Consider the following 17,393-nt stretch of genomic DNA (forward strand, 5'->3'; position numbering starts at 1 on the left):
TTAATTTTTCAATTACATACATTAGGATTAAAACCAGGACTCGATGTATACTGCCAGTTTAGATTTTGCCGATAGGTTATTATTTCCAATAACTGGTTTTAGTACACCATTTACTTTGTTTCCACTCTCTTTCCACTCTCCTTCCTACAATATAAGTACATCTTTATAAATTTTTCCATTCCTAAAAAACATACGAGTACATATAAAAACAACTACCTGATCTGAAAATTTCCCCATTCACAAGTATTTTACACTCAGATCTACATTCATCTCTTTCAAAAACCATGACTTTGTAATTGTCAAAATTCATCAGCCAATCATTTTTCTTGCACAGATTAGATACCAGTGACTGTAGGTCTTTTCTACTATCGGCAAGAAGCACAGCATCGTCTGTGAACAAAAGACAACAGACAGTCAAGTCGATAATTTTTAATCCATTATTTAAACCTTTCACCACGGTGACATTACACACCCCTGTTTAAAACCTTTAAAAATGCCAAATCAAGATGAAAATGAACCACTCATCCTAATCCATACAGTACAATCATCGTACAAAGCTGCAATACCTTGGATAGTTTACTGCTTTTTACATATTCAGTAACACTGTGTCAATACGATGCAGTGCTCTATGCACTATTAGATAAGGGGTTACAGAGAATACCATCTCAATCTTGTATTGTGTCCCGAGAAAATATGGTAACGTTTTCAATTTACAACATTTTGAGTGTGTTCAAATACTTGTTCGGAAATCTGGATTATCTCCAATTAGCAGTTACTTTTTACATTATTTTTTGACATGTTAACATAGAAGTAGAAGAATATGTAAATGGAAAGAGTCTAAACTTAATAAATCTTTCCTCATCAAAGCATAGATGGCTGTTGTGAACTTGCATATACCGTGTAACGAGTTTGATCAATATATCTAGAATATTCCAAAATTTAGTAGTGTGGTTGTCAATCATGGATAGAGTTGGTGAATGTAACACGTGTGTAAAGTGATCATTTAACCAAGCCCATGACGGTTGTAATCCCTGTAAATGCCCAGACTTCTATATTCTTCTTCATCTACGTTGAGATGTCAGAAATAATAGATATTTTTCAGCATCGCGATGCTGAAAAATATCTATTATTTCTGACATTTCTGACGATGCATCGTCATCATGGAAAGCCCACGTGTAAAGTGATCACTTAACCAAGCCTATGACGGTTGTAAGCCCTGTAAATGCCCAGACTTCTTATTCATCTACGTTGATATGTCGATGACTTGTTGGTTTTATATATTTCTATTCGTGTTTACCGAATGGTTTAAAATTGATTCGAAATATCATTACACCCTCCAGCGCTCGCGAACCCTCCCTCGTGATCGTGTGCGGGCGTGTGTGGCTGACGGAGAACGTTTCATAAATATACATAAAGAAGAAAAATTATTCCTTCGGCTGCGATGTGTATTCCGTGGGTTATCTCTCACAAATATAATATTCGCGCGGAAGGATGAATGACTCGCGTTTGAGGCAGACTGCGGAAAACTGTCAAGGGGGAGGGAAAACCAATAATAAATAAAATAGGTTTTTATCAGTTGCCCCCACGCTCCTGTCTCGCTGTGATACGCCCCAGAATATACACGCAGTTTGATGGTTCAAGTGCTTTTTATTGGGTCGACACAAAGTCACGAATTATCAACTACCGAATCGAGAAGGGTGGATCATTCTTATACGTATTTCTATCTACCAGTACCTACATCTGCATCTTTGCAAAATTATTATTTCATAATAAACACAACTAAGTTTAGAGTAAGGTCCTTACAATATATTGCCCATATACCCAAATTAACTAGCTGCCTGACATATCGCTACTCCTTTCAAGAACGTCATAAATCAAAAAACTTGATTTTTCAGGAGAACGTTTTCAAAGTTTCAAAATATAATAAAATGTATAAAAAATAAATATCAAGCCACTTATTGAACTTTTTACTATGCAACAAATCTTTTTAGGTTAAACCTGAAGGTTTTTTCTCCATTTGAAAAATATTTCGTATTTTTTAATAAAAATAATTAATTAATAACTTTTCTTCAAAATACAAAAACAACACTTTCTGCCCTGTAGCGGGTAAATAGTAAGTTAAAAATATGCCTCTTTTGCTGGGATATAGTCCATTTTCTGGGCATTCTGAAAACACGCACAACTGAAAATTAACGATTTTTGGATTATGATGTTCTTGAAAGGAGTGAGCGATATGGTTTATAAAATAGAACCCTGTCAGGGATCCAAAATGAATGAACTGAAAAAAATATAGCAATATGACAATGACTAAAGTGTCCATCCTATTTTCTTTGTTCCCCACTGATTAAAAAAAATTAAACATATAAACAAAAATAATAAACAGCTCCTACCCCCTCATTAACCTTCAACGTCCCAAGGACCCAACTCTAAAATTTAAAATTAATTTCACACACGGTATTTAAAAATTATGCAGAATGCATCGAAACATATGTCATAATAGATTTTAAGAAATAGTGATATTTACCAAGTAAAACTTAAATTAAAAATGGATAGATTTGACCAAAATGTGACTGCCGAATCAATTAATGAAAAAATATGTGTGTGTTAGTAATTGGTTTTATTTTCCCTTTTTTCCTTTAAACATGCTTTTTACCTTATATTTTTTTATATGCCTATTTACTGTACCTTTTATTGCTTCATATTTTACATTTTGACCGGTGTTTTTTTGTTTTTCTGTTTTGTTAATCTTAATCCCATATCCCAAAATGAGATATGTGACTTATGTATGTAAATACCTTGTGACTTGATAAATACCAGGTCTAATCAGCAATCTAGGAATAATCAGCGTGTATGTATGAATGTGCAAGAGGCGAAGATTATGTGCAAAGACTGATTTGTGTGGCATTCTATTCTCTCTGCCTACCCTGAGTTAGGAACAAAATGGAATAGAAAAATTAAAACTCTTGCAAAACTCGCTATGCCGATCGACCGTTGACAAAAAAATCTCAAAAAATCTGTAAAAGATTTAATTTTCTACCGATAACCACCAATGGCTGAAAAACTTAATTTTACAACATAACGTGGTTCGCAAGTGGACTGTTCAATTATTATACAGTATATCAACGTTAAAATTACTAATAAATTATCAAGTACCGAATCAAAAAGGCATAATTCTCATTTCCAAGTGTATTTTTTAAGTAAATGTTAATATTTATTAAATTCTATTTTTTGCTGCTTAGACACAAAATAAATGTAAACTTGTAAAGGGATCTCGGAGATAAAAAGTGACGCTATTATTTTCACGCGTTAACTTCATACTATGATCTCGATAAAGGTCTCATGTACACGTGTATTTAAGAATTCCCTTTGCTTTCGAGTTTATTTTTCCAGAGTGCAAAAGTCTACCCCATCTCTGTCCAGAGTTTTGCTCGTGTGACTAGCTCACTCAATACAACCCCTTCGAAGCTTTAAGTTTTTAGTAATCTACCTTTACAAATAGATGCATGAATTGTTTGTTCTGTAAACATATTGCGAACATTATACTCATATTTCTTTAAGTGAATGATGGATCCAAACACGCACGCACACACCCACACATGTATGTATGTATACGTGTGGGTATATTTATATATATGTGTATATATATATATATATATATATATATATATATATATATATATATATATATATATATATATATATATATATATATATATATATTATATATAAATATATATACATATTTATATATACCTATGTTTATTTATAAACAAATTTTGTACCCAATAACTGTAATGAAAAACTTACCTGTGAAGATAATGGTGTTGTAAAGATATATGTATTATTGAATTAAATAAATTATATAAATGATAATGATAATTATATAAATTAATGATATATGTATTAACGAGCCCGTGGCTAGTGTCGCAGAGTCTTGAGTCAGAGTTTCTCGGTTCGAACCCACACTACCATAATTTTATACCAATTTCTAATAATGAGCCGCTTAGGCTCAAAGAAAAAGTAGAAAATTGAAGTATTTTTATAAATAATAAAAACACAAATATTTCTCTTTTAAAAAAAGTTTAATATAATTTATGATATATTTATTATATTACACACTGAATTGTTCACTCTACGGATGACATATCAAGATATATGTATATTCAATTGGAGAAAGCTAAATACTTCAAAAACTCTGACTATTCAATTAATATCTAAACTTACATATCATTTTATACTTTACCCTTTTTTCTTGCCGCGAAAATAAATTTAAATTGATCCAATTCCACTTTGAAGTAGAGAATTGTTTATGAAAAGGAAAAAGAAAAATGAAAAATTTCAGAGAATTTCATATTATTCTAAAAATCAAACATTATTTTTTCTTGTCATAGATATTCTACGATACGATACACAGCAAAAACTATCTATCGAATATATTTTGAATATAAGTATATATTTTGACATGTCATCATATAATAACTCGACACTGGCTAGAAGACTCAAAATGGGTGAAAAGCCATTAAAAAGAAGAATAAGAAGACATGTCACCATAGATAAAGATGAAGAGGGAAGTCTGGGTATTCACAAGGCTCATAACCTGTCATAGGTTGATTGTCAAGTGATTACTTTACACACTTTAAAATTTACCAGTCTACCCATGATTGACAATCACACTACCGATTTTTTTAGAACAGAGACATTTTAATTTAGATGTTTTCAGGCGTCTCCCAGTTTGTAAAATAACCTGGTTGGGATCTTGCGAGTGGAGAAACCTAGATTCCTGAACAAGAATTTGGACACACACAAAATCTTATGAATAAGCAAATATCTTTGTAGGTATTAAGGGTTACTCAAAAAAAATACAGAAGAATTATTGAAATAGAGGTATAATTTAATTTCATGTTAATATAAAGGTATGTAGTATATATATATACGTAAGTATTTGAATGAAGTTTAGTTAAACAACATTAAACAATCATCAAAGCGACACTCGGTGATAGAATGAGTGAAAAGGAGTCAGTTATTCGAGTGAACGCTCTTCAGTCGTAACTGGCAACGCTTCGAGTGGCCGTGTGGTCACACCCGCAGTGTGAAGTATGCACAATGTACACAGTCCTTTAACGTATCGCCCGCCGTTTCTACATATCGCAAACACTCTTCAGCGAAAATAATTTTACATCAAACGACGCCGTCGCAAATATCACAAAGCGAATCGTGCGAGGAGGGCTGCGGCAAACGTTTGCCTCTGAATATTTCCCACTTTCGCGGACAAAAGTGGCGCCTTTCATACAGAGAGAAGCAAAAGTAACCACAGGCTGTAGTTACGTTTACTTGTGGGTCTGTATCGTAGTCGTACAGGAGAAAGTGACCAACTAACAAAACGTAAAATGTTCAGGAGGCCATTTAAGTCACTTTTGCTTGGCAAGAAAATAAACATCAATGCAGTTAGTTATTTTTAACAAGTCAATATGCTATTGTCTTTTACAAGGCATCAGGTTCGCGCCGCCCAGGACGACCACTGCTGACAATTCGTCGGCAGTGCTCGTCAGAACTTCGGGACGCGGATCTGACTTGGGAGGATGCAAGGAAGCTGGCAACCGACAGACAGGCCTGGAGACAGTTTGTGGACTCCATATGCTCCACCTAGGGAGCGGACATGGTTTAATAAAATACAATATGTTATACTTCCAAGTTTAAAATCCTTTGGGATTTTTTTCAGGGCAGTATTAAGCTAGTGTGTAATGGTCAGCGTGTTTAGCTACCGTGCTGGAGGTCCCGGGTTCGATTCCCAGGGGGGGAGGTGAAAATAAATATTAGTGATTTAACAATGTAATATTTATTTAATATTACCCTGGACTGGTTCCTGAAGCGCAAGAGTGATCACCTTGCCTTCATGTAAGTAATGATCAAGATAACACTGCGTCAATTTGATGCAGTGCCCTATGCACCATTAGGTGCGGATAAGGGTTATAAATAAATAAAAAATTAAGATAGTAAGATATCAAATAGTCAATGATCACGGTTTTGTAAAAAATGCACTTGGTCACTTTCTCCTGTATGACTATGATATGGCGGCGTTGGGAAGGTCTGCTCACACGTCCTTTGTAGACCCACCCTTCCTCTTTCTTTCCAGACCTGGTTTTGTCTGCGGGAAAAGGATCAGTAAATGAACGCTTTCGTCCTGCCTGAAACCTTTCAGCATTTATTGTTCCGCGGGATGCATTTTGCCTCGTAGCCGACAAGTCTGCAAAAGTCGGTAAAATATTCAATGGCTGCACTCTGTACTCTGTACTGTGCACTTTGGGTAGAGACGGAGAAGGCTGTAGACGGTTTCATTAAATCCTTTTTACCTTTGTGACTATCTACTTATACTAACATGACTACCATTATACTATATACCTTTTTTTAATAGATTTTTTAGCCTTTTTTTTAAATAAAAAAGGTCCCAGAACTCACCTTTTATATCTTTCATTATTTCAAACTCTTTTGCATTTCACAATATACATATTATAATTACAAGTATATTTTTATTCATTCAAACCCTTCTCCGCACCCCAATGGTGCATAGGGCACTGCATTATATAAACGCAGTGTTATCTTGATCGTTAACACACGAAGGAAAGGTGATCAGCCATGTACCAGTCCAGGGTAATATTGAATAAATATTAGAGTGAAAAAATCACTTATATTTATTTGACCCCCCCTGGGAATAAAACCCGGGACATTCAGAACGGTAGCCGAGCGTGCTGACCATAACACTACGGAGGCGGACATAAGAAGTATAAGAAAATATATAATATTAATACTAAAAAAGATCCCAGAAAGGCATGGCCTGTGTATGGGTATACATTTTATTTTATGTTATAATAAAGGTGACTGGCAAGAATACAATAGATATCAGAAATAAAAATTTATTAAAAGTGCTAATATAAACTACAAATGTACAAACATATCGCTCACTCCTTTCAAGAACGTCATAAATCAAAAAACTTGATTTTTCAAGAGAACGTTTTTAATGTTTAAAAATAATATACAATGTATTAAAAATAAATATCAAGCCACTTATTGAACTTTTTACTGTGCTACAGATCTTTTTAGGTAAAACCTAAGGTTTTTTCTCCATTTATAAAATATTTAGTATTTTAAAAAAAATATATTAAACAACAACTTTTCTTCAAAATGCAAAAACAACACTTTCTGCCCTGTAGCGGGTAAATATTAAGTTAAAAATATGCCTCTTTTGCTGGGATATAGTACATTTTCTGGGCATTCCGAAAACATGCACAACTAAAAATTTACGAATATTGATTTATGACGTTCTTGAAAGGAGTGAGCGATATGTAGGTACATACTACCCTCATATCAAGCTTTTTACTAAAAAAAATACAATATTAAAATATCACTTAAATATTCATTACAATATTTTATCATTTTGACGAATTATATAAATATACAATATATTGTAAGCATAAACATTGTTTCATCTAGTTGATTTTGAAAATCAAAAAATATATATATCCGTGAAAAAGGCAGCCGGAACGCCGTTCCACCGCGTTACATGAAAAAAAAAGCCCTGTGCCTACTTGAAGGCTTTCTATATGCTGAAAATATCTAAATGCTGAAATTATCCATTATTTTTGACATCCCAACAATAATGAAGAAGACTATGGATGTCTTGGCATTAACAGGGTTTACAACCGCCATAGACTGGTTTGAATGATCACATTTCACACGTGTAACATTCATCAATTCTACACCTGATTGACAATCACACTATTCAAATTCTTGAAACTTATAGATATATTGATCAAACTCGGAATACAATATGCAAGAGTTCACTTGAGACATCAATGGTGGGAGGAAGAAAGCTTTTATTAAGCAGAGACTCTTTTATTTGTATGTGAGGTCCGAATACTGGATTAAATTCATATATTTGAAAAACGCTTAAAAACGTCATTTTCAATTTTTATTTAAGCTTTTAATTTGACCAGTTTATATATTAATAACATTTTGAGTAAGTATGTCCAAATACTTTTTCACATATCTGGATTATAATAATGTAAAAATAACAAATATGTAGTTTTTTCCACATTAATTATTCATATGGAAAAAAAACTACATAGTTGTTATTCATTCTATAAAATTCTGATCCACCGAGATATGTCATTACGAAATTCAAATCTAGTAAAAAATAACCCCTAATTGTAGACAATCCAGATTTATGAACAAGTATTTGGACACACTCAAACTGTTGTAGAAAAATATCCACGCTTGCTTATTACCTGTGCATAAATATATTGTACCATATACTATCCATCATATTGTATGCTTACAATACGTGCAATATCAGGAATTACTTTAAAAGTAAAATCTAAAATATATTCTTTCGATATTGCGATAAAACGTACGCATCAAAATTCTCATTCTAAAACCTTTTTGCGAAACATTCGAAACGACTGTAAATTTTGACATTATTACCATAATAAAATATAAGATAATAATAAAACGAGACTCTACTTTTGATATCCTGCCCAAGATCCTTTCAACAATGAAATAATATATCCAAACGATACCGTAAAAATGACATACTGCCCCCTTCATCAATACGGACTAAAGGGATTGTCCTTTATCACAATTCCACCCCCATAATTCCCCAGGACACCCTCTATGTAAAGGTCGATCCTGTTCATATTTTCACTCAAAACGCAAATCGATTCGTACTTTGACTCCAGTGGAACTTTTACATTAAAAATAATCGAAAGCGCATTTACAAATCGTAATTCGAAAGTAATTCGGAGTCCGCCTCCGTAGTGCAATGGTCATCACGCTCGGCTACCGCTCTGGAGGTCTCGGGTTCGATTCCCAGGAGGGGGTTAAATAAATATTGAGTGATTTTTTAACTTTAATATTTATTAAATAGTATCCTGGACTGGTACCTGAAGCGGAGGGCTGATAACCTTTCCTTCATGTATTAATGATCAAGATAACGCTACGTTTATATTAGCAGTGCCCTATGCATCACCTGTGTGGATAAGGCTTTGAATGAATAAGTAATTCTGAGTTTTATTTTGTTTCTGTGCATGTATTAAAATCACTTTAATAAAATGATTTACATAAATAGATTTCGTTATTTTTTGTCTTAATTATCATGTTGCACATTATGGTAGGTATGTATGTTTCAATTCGAGGCCATAAAATTGAAAAGCATTATGAACAAATAACTTTGCAGTATAATTGAATAAATATTTTGAAAAAAACTCTGTGCATATATCATATAATTAAATGTACATAAACTAATTTTGATACAAAAAAAATTAAGACACCCTTTCTTATTGCAATATATTTTTATTTGATTGTTCAAAACATATTACTTTCAGAAAGTTGCAATGAGTTATTTTATTACTTATTTTAGAGCTTTGTTCATAAAGTATTTACAAAAATAACAAGTCACAGAAAAATACAGGAAAAAATATACTAAAAGGACTTATAAAATAAGATAAGTACAATTGAAATATAGTTAGAAAAACACAGTTTAAGAATAAACCTTAAAGCAAAGTAAATAAGATATGTAAATAAAACTAAAGAAAAGACGTGGTTTGCATGGGAAAAAATAACAAACATAATCTAGGCTTTAGATATTTAGGTATTATACGACCATACAAAGAATCAAACAAGAAAAAATGTAGGAAAATTAAACATGAATAAAACAGGATAGTTTGCTAAATATAAACCATGAAAACGTAAAGCAAAAAATATATAAAATAAAAATAAGTCAAGAAGTATGTTCAACGTGTAATAAAATAATAATAAAGATAAAATATAACTAAGGCATTGAAAAAAAAAAGATTTTTATTATTTTTATTATTGGGAGGATGCAAGGGAGCTGGCAGCCGACAGAAAAGCCTGGAGACAGTTTGTGGACTCCATATGCTCCACCTAAGGAGCGGATATAGTTTAATTAAGACATACTATTTATTATTAATACTATTTATTGACTGGGCATAAATTTTGTCGAATAATATGTTGATTACTTTTTAAATAAACATTTGTATAATACCACCTAATGAGTTTTATTTCATTACACACGACTAGTTTAAAAAACTACAGATTTTTTTACAAACTAGTCACGTGAAATGAAATAAAACTCAAGTGGTATTATACAAGCGTTTTTTTTTTAAATAGTCAACATAAATAAAAGTTGACGAAGTAAATACAATAGTTAAGGTTGCTTGATTTTAAGTTATCGAATAAGTGTGTAGTGAAAAAATATTTACAACATTTTGAGTGTGTCCAAATACTTGTTCACAAATCTGGATTATCTGAAATTAAAGGAGTTATTTTTCATATCATTATATATCATATTATTATCATCAAAGATGAAGAAGAAGATATCTCATCAGCTCCTTATGCCCAGACTTCCATAATCTTCTTCATCTTTAATGAGATGTCACAAAATAATATGAAAAAACATTTAGTATACTTACATCTCCACGTATGATATTTCGTTTAAATACGCATTAAATATGTTACACCTTTTTGATATAAATAAGGGAAAAGCGATTAGGTGGCTGCTCTCTCATCTTCAGCCGTTCCAGATATAAAGCACTGAGTGATCCTAATAACTCAGGAGCATATTCGCCTAATGCCGATTATTGCTCGCTTATCGGCGGCTATATGGGCCATATTTTCTGGAATTATTGCCCCGAAAGAGTGGGAAGCAAAGGGTTTTTATACGCCAGAGGATATATCTATGTGTTCTCTCCTTAGATACAATATGCCTCGCATCCCAGAAAGGTTTCTGTCACATATTATACATTCAGAAACGGGGGGGAGTACTTTTATTTTCAAAAATATGACACTCGGAGTGACGCATAACGACCCTAATCTCCCCACATCGATCACCATTATTCCAGAGATAACGAGATTGATTCGTAAGCGACTTTTAGTTTGATGCATTAAACTGTAATCTAAGATTTAAACTAGGTTTTAAACCAGTTTTTTCAATCGCATAATCCAGCCAAGTTTTAGTGGTTTTTAAAATATTTTAATCGACGTTAAAATAAGGCATATCTAATTTCTAAGTACCTATATACCTATAATACTCTATGACTTGTGAAAAATTCTAAATAACGATGAAATGATATTAATATATAAATATATATATATATATATATATATATATATATATATATATATATATATATATATATATATATATATATATATATATATATATATATATATATATATATATATATATATAATATATATATATATATATATATGTATATATATATATATATATATATATATATATATATATATATATACATATATATATATATATATATATATATATATATATATATATATATATATATATATATATATATATCAACGCAAATGATGAATAATATGGAAATCTAAGTATTATAGGGTTTACGACCTGTCAAAGCCTGGTTTAAGTTATCACTCTATACACGTTTAACATTCGCCACTCTACCTATGATTGACAACCACTCTACTTAAAATTTTGGAACTTTTACATATACATGGAATTCTCACGGTACTTCATGTGTGAGTTCGCGGCAGTATCTATAGTTGATTTGAGAAAGGTTTTTTTTTATAAAGCAAAGGTCCTTTAAAAATGCAAAAATGGAAGCAAGATCCTTATCAAATCATTTTACAAACTGGGAGGGAGACACATAAAAACATGATTTTAATATTTTTATACAGCTTCTAATTTTACCACTTATTTTATTCATAACATATATTCAACGCTAAGACAATTATAACATTTATAAATAATAATAAGAAATACGAGGATACTGATTTCATTATAAAATTAAACACTTGAATAATCCACTTAATTGAGTTTTATTTTTATTTACCACTAGTTTCGAAAACGACAATTATTTTCATCTTCTGGTACAAATTAAAACAAGATGAAAACAATTGAAAAAAATTACAAATTATGTTTTAATTTGTACCAGAAGATGAAAACAATTGTCGTTTTCGAAACTACTCGTAAATAAAAATAAAACTCAATTAAGTGGATTATTCAAGTGTTTAATTTTTTAATAAAATAATCATGTCATTCCACAAAGTTAATGCCGAATAAATAATTGCTTAATTAATGCTTTTTTATATCAATTATACGAAACAATGTTTGTGCTTACGTAATTACAATCTATATTTATATGATTCATCAAAATCATAAAATAAAGCATTGTAATGAATATTTAAATGATATTTTAACATATTTTTAAAAAATAAAAAGCTTGACATGAGGTGAGAAAAAAAAACTGCACCTAGGTATGAATAAGTATGGTTTTAAATACTATGCAAAGCATTTTACCATCGCAAAAGCAAAAATTATACGTGAAACGCTATTAAGTAAAAGGGTAGCGATTTTCTCCGCCAGACGCCATTTTTCCATACCTGATGACGTCCCTAATACGAGTGTGACAATATTTTAAAAAGCTTTCCCTCCAAATGGACATCTCAGAGCTGGCAAGTGCAGAGCACCTCAATCTGGGATCCGAGTGGGTAATAAAACGTGCCGATAAAAGGGGAATATATGGCCGAGCGCAGTATCCCCGCGGACCGGTTGGCGGGAAAGGTGAAAAACGGCGGCCATATTTCAAAATTCGAAGGTAAGAGGCATTCCAAGATGGAAGCTCTTTCAAATATGACGCGTGGGAAGAAATTAGGTACCTATCTTCTTACCCGCTCAAAGTAACAGCGGAATATTTTATTTTTTCCTTGCATCGACACATTTTCAGTTTTTTTAAAATGCAAATTACAGCATTTTGAGTGTGTCCAAATACATGTTCGCAAAATCTGGATTATCTCCAATTACAGGAGTTATTTTCATATTATTTTTTGACATCTCATCAAAGATGAAGAAGAATATGGAAGTCTGGGAATTCACGGATTCACGGATTGTAATCTAGGATTCGGACCTCACATGCTAATAAAAGAGTTTCTGCTCAGTAAAAAGCTTCTTTTTATCTCACCAATAGATGTCTCTAGTGAAGTTATAGTGATTCAAGAATAATGTTTCATATATATAGAAAATTGGTTCATATATATAGAACTTCCAAAAATTTGAGTAGTGTGGTTGTCAATAATGGGTAGAATTGGTGAATGTTAAACGTGTGTATAGTGATCGCTTAAACCAGCCTAAATGCCCAGACTTCCATATTCATCTTCGATGACATGTCAAAAAATAATATGAAATTTTAATTATTTTAGACAGCTTGATAGAATCCTATTCCCAGGATCTGGAAATATAGAGAAGCTAGTAGGATAAAATAAAAAAAAAATGCACTATGTAAAGTATAATAGTTTGAAGAAAAAAAACAATATATTTTCACTAACGTATTTGATTACACATATAAATGTATTCTATATTATCAAATTTACCAAAGTTTTTATAAAATCGGATTAAAATTTTTGTACAGATATTACAAGTCTTCTCAACCGTTCAACTCAGAACTCAGAAGAAAAACATGTTTTTTTTCAATACAATAACGATGCTTAAAGAAAAAAAATCAATTATGTCAAATGTAACCTGGGTTTGGAGAAAATGAAATTACGATTTAACGAATACTGGGCTTTAAGAATGCGTAGATATTTAATATTTTATGCGTAAATAGGCTTTTGTATTATGATTTTGTAAACTGAATCAAAACGTATTTACATTGACATTTTATTTCTAAAAAAACACGTGCGATAGTATATTGAAATATGTATTTATAAAATTTAATCTATGGATAAATATTATCTTGAATCAAATTTTGTTAAATTACTAAGTAGATACTTTGAAAAAGCACACACCGCTTATGTACCGTAGAACGGGGCTACTTGAACTTTGATGTGTTACTTGAGCCCAGTACAAAAAAAGATTTAAATCTGTATTTGGTCAACAATAATGAACGTATCGTGACATTCATGACGTTCATTGTTGTAGACCAAATACAGATCTAAATAAAAAAAATGTCCTGGGCTCAAGTAACATCAAAGTTCAAGTAGCCCCGTTCTACGGTACCTATAAAAGAATTAATTTACGCAACTACAAAGTATTAATTGGTTGTCTCATTTTTTTTTTCAAAAAGTAATTCGTAAGGTTTAGTTCTCGTCCAGATGGAGAATTACTCACATTACGCAATCGGTAAAAAAACTATAGATACATAGAATCCACTAATATGGCAGAATTTAAGTATTATTATTTGTAATCCATAATACCTATGTATGTATGTGTATATGTGTGTTTGTATACATACAAAATAGTATCTTATTCCACAAAGTATTTGCTTCAATATTCTCAAAATTATTAATATTTAAAGCATTTACTTTGTGGTTAGTCATTTTTACTTATTTATTTTTTTACAAAAATGTTCATAAAATAAGTATATAACCACTCACCGAGATTTTTACGTCTACCGGTTTCGAGACGTACCCGTCTCTTCGTCAGGACAATCACTAACACAGCATGCAAACAATACTACCTTCACCACCATAGCACCATTTACACACTCAAAACTACACAAAATGTCTAACACATGCGATTTTTGGTCGACCCGAAGACCAACATGCACTATAGTTTTCAATACTTGCATATAAATAATAGTTGCTTTAAATGTATATGAAATCGACAAAATTATATCGAAACGCAAAGACGTTATTATGATATTTTATGTACGCATATGTAAAATAGCGTACAAGTGTATTACCAAAAAGCTTTTTCTTCTTTTCTTTTCACTCTATGTAAATAAAATCCTTGAGCTAGCCGTAAACATCACGAGAACTATCAAACAGAAATGTTTTCCGTGTACCAATAATATTACCCCCACTGGGATATCGCTATTACTTACTCTCTTTGTGAAAATGGTATACAGTCCGTATAATATATTTGGATATTCAAATCACAGAAAAAATATTTTTAACGTGGTAGATATCATCATCATCTTCTAAAGGCAGCGCCTTGTTGTGTCAGCCACTTGTCTCTGTCAGTCGCCATCCTCTTGAGCTGCGAATAGGAGGAGACGTCCATGAGCCGCTTCAAATCCTGGAAGTATGAAGTTCTTGGGCGGCCTCTTGTTCGTTTTCCCAAGATTCTTCCTTGGAAGATGTTGCTAAGAAAGGTGCTATGTCTAATTGAGTGCCCTATTAGCTTGGCCTTCCTCTTCAAAATATGATTTAAAAGCTCTCTTCTTTCTTTTACGTCCTGCAACACCTTTTCGTTGGACTTCCTTACGACCCATGATGTCTTGGTCATCTTCCTCCAAACCCACATCTCAAATGCTTCAAGCCGGTCTTTTTCGTACTTTTGGATGGTCCAGGTTTCACACCCATACAACAAAACACTCCAAACAAAAGCCTTTATGAATCCTTTTCTTACTTCAATTTTTAAATGTTTGTTTGATAGGAGGCTGTACTTTTTCATAAAAGTTTGCTTGGCTAGCGTTATCCTCTTTTTTATGTCTAGGGTACATTTATTGTTATATGTTAGCGTGCTACCCAGATAACAGAATTGATCCAACTGTTGAATTACTCTATTTCCGAGAAGTATTGTTGGATGGAGGTCAGATTGCTCTTTTTCAACGATCATTGATTTTGTTTTGGCGGCATTAATTTTCAAATGGAATTTATCCAGAGCATTAGAGAGAGTGTTTAACATGTGGTTCATGTCACTCTCGTCCTCTGCTATCAGGGCGATGTCATCAGCGAATCTTATACAATGTATTTGTTGACCGTTTATTTTTACTCCATTTGTTTTTTCCTTCAACTCTTCAATGGCCTCCTCTATGAACAAATTGAATAGATAGGGTGACAACGGACAACCCTGTCTCACACCTTTTCTTATCTTGGCTTCTTTTGAGGAACCATTAATATCTATGAGAGTGGATTGGTCCTTGTACAATTTGAGGATGGTTCTTCTGTCCTTCCAATCAATTCCTCTTTTCTTCATGACTTTAAACAAGAGGTACCAATCCACTCTATCAAAAGCCTTCTCTAAGTCTATAAAGGTCGTGTATGTTATAAGATTCACATCCAGTCGTCTTTCCAGTATCTGTCTCAGTGCCAAAATTGCCTCTCGTGTTCCCACTCCACTTCTAAAACCAAACTGATCCTCTCCAAGCTGTTCCTCCACTTTCTTTTTCAACCTGCCCTTTATAGTGTTCAGGAGCACTTTGGATGCGTGGGATAGAAGTGTTATGGTTCTATAGTTGTTGCAGTCTGCTGCATTTCCCTTTTTAGGTATTGTTATAGACTTACTCTTTACGAAGTCGTTGGGCAATTTTCCCTTTTCGTAGCACTCACTTATGATGTTATATAGTGCTGTCTTCGTCCGTTCGTCTACATTCTTTAAAACCTCAGCAGGTATATCATCTATCCCAGTTGCTTTTCTATCCGTTAAGGCCTTCACTGCAAAATCGAATTCAGCCCTTGTCAAGGGTGGTCCTTTGCAATCGGGATCTACTTCTTCTTCTGGTTCCAAATAAATCCTTTCGTCTTCGATATCATTTCCACAGTACAGATCTTCTAGATATTCCTTCCATCGCTCAGCTACCTTTTCATTTTCAAATAATAGGTTTCCGTTTTTGTCTTTAACAATATTGCTCTTTGTTTTAGGTGTATATTCTAGGCTTTTAACTCTGTTATATGCTTTATCGATATTATTTTTGTGTAATAGGCTTTCGATTTCTTTACAGTTTTCACGTAACCATTCATTTTTTGCATTGCGACATTGGTCTGTAATTTGATTTTTGATCCGTTTGTATTTGACATAATCTTGACTCCTTAGTTTGTTTCTTTCCTTGATTAATTCTAGTATTTGTTGATTCATCCATGGTTTCCTGGGTTCTAGGACGTTTTTCCCAATACTTTCGTCACATGCTGCATTGATGTTTTTTTTCATTGTCTCCCAAGAAGTTGGTTCTGTCTCATTATTAATCTTTACTAAAGTTGATTGGAAGTCTTTTACTAATTTTATATCTTTTAATTTTTCCAAACACCAGTGCTTTTTCTTGGCCATGATTATTTTCTTAAATCTAATATTGCATACCGCTTTGACTAGAGTGTGATCACTATCTATTTGATTTCCAGGGTATGAGTGACTAGATCGTATTTGATTTCTATATTTTTTCTTTACTAGAATGTAATCAATTTGATATCTCCTCGTGTCTCCGGGGGCCTTCCACGTGTACCTCCTTCTCTCGGGGACTTCGTACATTGTGTTGGTGACGATCATCTCAGACTGCTTGCGAAATTCTATCATTTTTTCTCCTCTTTCATTCATATTTCCTAAACCAAACTTTCCGATACATTCTTGATCAGTTGTTTGACTTCCGACTGAGGCGGTAGATATATTGTGGTAGATATAT

Source organism: Brachycentrus maculatus, unplaced genomic scaffold (assembly GCF_059751285.1).
Source record: "Brachycentrus maculatus isolate JH-2025_06_01 unplaced genomic scaffold, ASM5975128v1 h1tg000039l, whole genome shotgun sequence".
NCBI classification, from domain to species: Eukaryota; Metazoa; Arthropoda; class Insecta; order Trichoptera; family Brachycentridae; genus Brachycentrus; species Brachycentrus maculatus.